This window comes from Argopecten irradians, chromosome 6 (genome assembly GCF_041381155.1).
Source record: "Argopecten irradians isolate NY chromosome 6, Ai_NY, whole genome shotgun sequence".
NCBI lineage: Eukaryota > Metazoa > Mollusca > Bivalvia > Pectinida > Pectinidae > Argopecten > Argopecten irradians.
In genome coordinates, this window is record NC_091139.1 from 30,477,175 (window position 1) to 30,483,489 (window position 6,315).

Below are 6,315 nucleotides of genomic sequence, written 5' to 3' on the forward strand. Positions count from 1 at the left end.
TTATTGTATGTATACCAAAGGGAGATAAGCCGCGCCAGTTTTTAAAAAATTGGAGACCAATTACTTTATTGAATATTATATATAAAATTGCATCTGGTGTTATAGCCAATAGAATAAAAAGAGTTTTGGATAGGTTAATAAGCGAAGACCAGACTGGTTTTTTGTCAGGAAGGTATATAGGAGAAAATATTAGAACAGTTTATGACATAATGAAATATTTAGATGATGCTGATATCCCTGGCATGCTAATGTTAATTGATTTTGAAAAAGCTTTCGATTCAGTTTCTTGGGATTTTATTGATAAAGTTTTAAAATATTTTAATTTTGGAAAGGATATTCAAAATTGGATAAAAGTTTTTCTTTGTAATACATATGCTTCAATTAATCAAGGCGGCAATATCTCTAAGAAAATTGACATCAAAAGAGGATGCCGTCAAGGTGATCCAATCTCGCCATATATCTTTATACTTTGTGCCGAAGTCCTCGCTGCAAGAATAAGAACAAATGATAAAATTACAGGCATAAATTTACCAGTTGATAACATACCTATTTTGAATGTTCAATATGCAGATGACACTGGCCTTATATTAGATGGTTCAGAGACATCACTAAGCGAGTCAGTCTCTGAATTAAGTTACTATGCCAAAATTTCTGGTCTTAATATCAATACTAATAAAACACAAGTGATCTGGTTAGGGAGTTACAAATATAGCAACATAGAATATCGTCCGGACCTAAATTTACAATGGGGGAAGAACAATTTCACTTTCTTGGGTATAGATTTCTCTGTTGATTTAGATATGATACCAAAAATGAACTTTGACAAGAAAATTGTGAAGCTTAAGGCAATAATAACCTCATGGAAAAGAAGAAATCTGACTCCAATAGGAAAAATTCATATTATAAAATCACTCTTGATTTCGCAACTAAACTATTTATTTATTACCCTTCCGAATCCTTCGGAAAAATACATTTCCCAGTTAAATTCTATCATATATAACTTTTTATGGAATGGTAATAGACATCAAATTAAGAAGGATGTTGTTGTACAGAAATATATAAATGGGGGTTTTAAAATGATTGATTTGTTATGTTTTATCAACTCCCTTAAGCTAGGGTGGATAAGGAGATTAACTAGTGCATCTGGTAAATGGACATCCATATTGAAGCTAGATATTGATTTCAATAAATTTTATCAATGTGGAGAAGAATATGTGAATTTATGTATTTTAAACTGTAAAAATAAATTTTGGACAGATGTTTTCAAAGCCTGGAAATTGCTAAATAATTCTGAAAATATGAAACAGCACAAAAAGGAAAATTTTCTTAAATCTCCACTTTGGTACAACAATGAAATTCAAATAAATAGGAAATTTGTCTTCTTCCAGAGCTGGTACCTAAAAGGCATTTATATGATAAATGATCTTATAAAGGATACTGATTTTAACAACTTAAATTTCCTATCATTTGAGGATTTTTCACAAAAGTTTAATGTTAATTGTAATTTCTTACAATATCATGGAATGATAATGGCAATTAAACAATATCTAAGAAATATTGTTAAAGATACAGAAAAATTACCGCTTCCTAATATACCATTAAATTTAGAGTTGGTCATTAAAAGTAAAAGAGGGTGTAAAGACTTTTATAATTGTATGTTAGTAACACCACCGAGGCCTACTGGCACTACAAAATGGAATAGAGAGTTTGACTTTGACGATGATAAATGGAAAAAAATTCATAAATTGCCCTTTTCAGTTACTAATAACTCAAAGCTTATATGGTTTCAGGCAAGAATTAATCACCATATTTTGGTGACAAACACATTTCTATTTAAGATCAATTTGATACCTAGTTCATTGTGTACTTTTTGTAATTTGGAGAATGAATCAATGATACACAGTTTATGGGAGTGTAATGAGATTCAAACATTATTACAACAATTTGAATCTTTGCTGGATGTACTTTTTATTCCATTTGCTTATAATAAAGAAACTTTCCTCTTTGGAATTGTTGAACAAAAATGTAGTAAGGTTGATAATGAAATATTGATAATTATTAAACAATATATGTACAAAACAAGATGTCTTTATAAATCATTGAGTATAAATGCCTTAATTAATAATATTAAGGATAATTATAATGTTCAAAAGTATAATATATCTTATCAGAGTGAAAATAAGATAAAAATGTTTGAGATGGAATGGAGAAAATGGAAACCTTTACTGGATCTTTAATAAATTTTTTGATTGATTGGTGCCCCTCATAAAGATTACATATTATGTATATAGTAAACAGTTTGTTTGTCTAGCGATATGTATACTGGCCGCCCTACGGTGTGTCAAATGCATACCATGTCTTTATATTATGTTACAATGTCAACCCTGATTTTTTTGCAATAATCTATAATAATATGCTGTTCCTTCATTAAACCAAATTATAATACACAGTGCATCCAACACCCCCCCCCTCCCTCTACTTCTTTTAACCCCCCCTCCCCTTCATTTTTCTTTTATTCCAATCTTCTCTTTTCTTTCTATTTCTTTCTCCTACACAATGACTTTATTCATGTCCTGATTTTTGTTTTATTTTTTTTTTTTTTTGTATTTTGGGTTTTTTTTTTTTCTTTCATCAATGGTATACGCATACTATGTCCAATAATGCAATGATTTATATATCCCAAAAAGTACAAAAAAATCATAAATCTACATCACTTATTTTCAATATATTAAAATAATTATGCTTTGTATATTAGATATTCTAAGTGGTCTATAACTATTTGTGTGTGAAGTTTAAACTTTGTAGCATTTATTGGACATAGTATGTTTTATTGTAATCATGTTTCTAATTGTATATGTCTGTGTGTGAATGTGAGTGTGTGTGTGTATGTGAGATAGTTACATATTGGTGTATAAAAATAGAACAATGTGAATGTATATTTCTATGTGAAATCCTATGTATGAAATACATGTATGTGTGTGAGTGTACGTTTTTGTGCATGTAATTGTGTGTAGATGTGGTCATCTGCTGATGTGTAATATAGATATATACATTTTTGATATATATTTCTATTCTGTGTACATGCGTGTGAGTAAGAATGTGTGAGTGTAAATGGCTGTTGGATGTGTATACAAATATAAATATAATGACTATGCTATGTGTGTGTGGATTTGAGAGTGAGTCTCTTTAGTGAGGGTATATGTGTGCGGTGTTATATATGTTTTGTCATGATATATGTCTAATGAAAACTTGAAAAATAAAAAAATTACAAAAAAAAAAAATCTCAATAAAATCAAACTCTGCTCTAAATTTCATCATTTCGGTAATGAAAACAAAATGAATTAATGGTCACAGCAGGTACCAATTTTAATATATCAAAGCTTTAGAGGAACTTTCTGTTTTTTGTCTTGCGTGTTATTATTTCTATCTTTTTTATGGTATGTTTAAAAAATCATCAAAAAGGCACAAAACAGAAACAAAACAGTCCTAAAGCTATATAGCATAAGAATACACAAAACAAAAAACAGCCCTATAGCTATATAGCATTAGAATACACAAAACAAAAAAACAGCCCTATAGCTATGTAGCATTAGAATACACAAAACAAAAAACAGCCCTATAGCTATATAGCATTAGAATACACAAAACAAAAAATAGCCCTATAGCTATATAGCATTAGAATACACAAAACAAAAAATAGCCCTATAGCTATATAGCATTAGAATACACAAAACAAAAAACAGTCCTATAGCTATATAGCATTAGAATACACAAAACAAAAAAAATAACCCTATAGCTATATAGCATTAGAATACACAAAACAAAAAACAGCCCTATAGCTATATAGCATTAGAATACACAAAACAAAAAATAGCCCTATAGCTATATAGCATTAGAATACACAAAACAAAAAACAGCCCTATAACTATATAGCATTAGAATACACAAAACAAAAAACAGCCCTATAGCTATATAGCATTAGAATACACAAAACAAAAAATAGCCCTTATAACTATATAGCATTAGAATACACAAAACAAAAAACAGCCCTATATCTATATAGCATTAGAATACACAAAACAAAAAATAGCTATATAGCATTAGAATACACAAAACAAAAAACAGCCCTATAGCTATATAGCATTAGAATACACAAAACAAAAAATAGCCCTATAGCTATATAGCATTAGAATACACAAAACAAAAAAACAGCCCTATAGCTATATAGCATTAGATTACACAAAACAAAAAATAGCCCTATAGCTATATAGCATTAGAATACACAAAACAAAAAATAGCCCTATAGCTATATAGCATTAGAATACACAAAACAAAAAACAGTCCTATAGCTATATAGCATTAGAATACACAAAACAAAAAAACAGTCCAAAACACCAAGCAAGCAGAATTCGTTTACAAACCTAAGGTCAAATAAATAATATGTCTGTTTATTTTAAGAGTAAAAGCAAGAGTTATATCCCTTTCGCGGCACTCATTTATACAGACTAAATAGATCAGAGATATGTAATATGACCCCTTGTGCGTTATTTTTCATTTAATTTCCATACACGTATGCACCGTATACATGTACATTTATATGCATAGCGCATATTTTGGAGAATTATCACGAGTTATCATGGTCCTTTTCGTCTCTCATTTCATCTGCAACATCCCTTAAGGTGTTGCCCCACTAGTAATATGTCTGTTTACGGTTACCCAACCGACCCAATCTAATTAGATTGCCAACCGACCCTAATTTTTTACCCCCGACCCTAATTTTTTTTTCCGCACTTTTCTACGAAAATAAAATAAAAGTCGATATTTCAATCTCAGTCTCTAGTTTCGGTCATTATTTTAGAGTGAAAGACACTAAAAAATGGAATAAAAAAATCCTCCCGACCCACCGACCCTATTTTTTGGCCAATGTAACCCTAAGCAGACATTTTTTTTGCCGAAAGTAGTATCTTAAAAATATTTTTTGGTTTTATGAAATACATTCGTTCATATTTTCTTGTATAATTAAGCTAGCTTGCATTTTCAGAAACTGACCATGTACATCAATGTCACACGTTCGAACCTATAGATACTAATTTAGTGTACATGCAGTCGGTGTATATGGTGTAAAATGTGGCTATGTTTCTGATACAAACTATTTTTTAATGAGAAAGGAAATGGAATAAAAATTATTTTACTACTCAGCATAAAATTGGGAGCAATATATTATGCCAATAATATGTGTCAACTCTTTTGAACAAGTGCAATCTGATTAAAATACAGATCCTTATATAACCACTCCGTTCAATAGAACATCCCATAAGGGGTCATGTTCGGATGACCTTTTTACCACGTGTACTTCAGATCATATACATTTTCTACACATTGTTTCGTCAACTTATAACGCCTATTCGTCCCAGTATACAAAACATTTTGCTTCCTTGTGCTCTTTGGGCGAGATGACTACGTACACGAAATAATTCGGACAGCTTTTTCAAACTATTTCGTGCCCAGTCAAGATTCTGGCAGTGCCAATTTGATTGGCCATTTCCAAAGGTCTTCTGGACGTGACGCCTACTGGGATGTTGTCAGATCCTCTTATTAAACGTAGTGATAATAAGGATCTGTATTTTAATAAGATTGGAACAAGTGGGTCATATATGTATCTACAATCACGTGTAAAAACAATATAGAACACGCTTTTGTAGTTAATCGAGTGCTACAAAACTTCGCATGTAACCTTTATACATGTACCCCACTGTGTATATCGGGAACCTACCATTGACAGAGACGCACCCGGTTCAAACTGATACTATAACAGCTACAATATCTGTATGTATTATGCATGATCAGAACTGCGCGCTGGGCGCCAATGATAAGAAAGTTTTGAATCGTGTTTTCTCCAACTTCGCTAGCAAAGGGCCCAAGGGTCACCGACGATACTGTCTTTGACTCGTACTGGATTACCCATGGCTATAATATTAGGTGTTAATATATATACTAGGCAAAAATGAAAATAAAAAAAGCCTAATAATATAGGCAGGTTAAGCGGACTAATCCATGGCTAGCGAAGTTGTGTTTTTTTTGTCGACAGGGATCCGAAAATTAGTTACAGTTTATATAATGATGGACCCACCAGAGTGCCCCAAGACCATTTTTATAAATAGACGTTTTAGAGGTCTAGATAAAAAACGATAAAAATCATACTCTACATATGGTACTATCGTATATATTAAGCACTATGTAGAGTTTGATTTTTATCGTTTTTAATCTACTACCTCTAAAACGTCTGAAAATGGTCTTAGGGCACTCTGGCGGGTC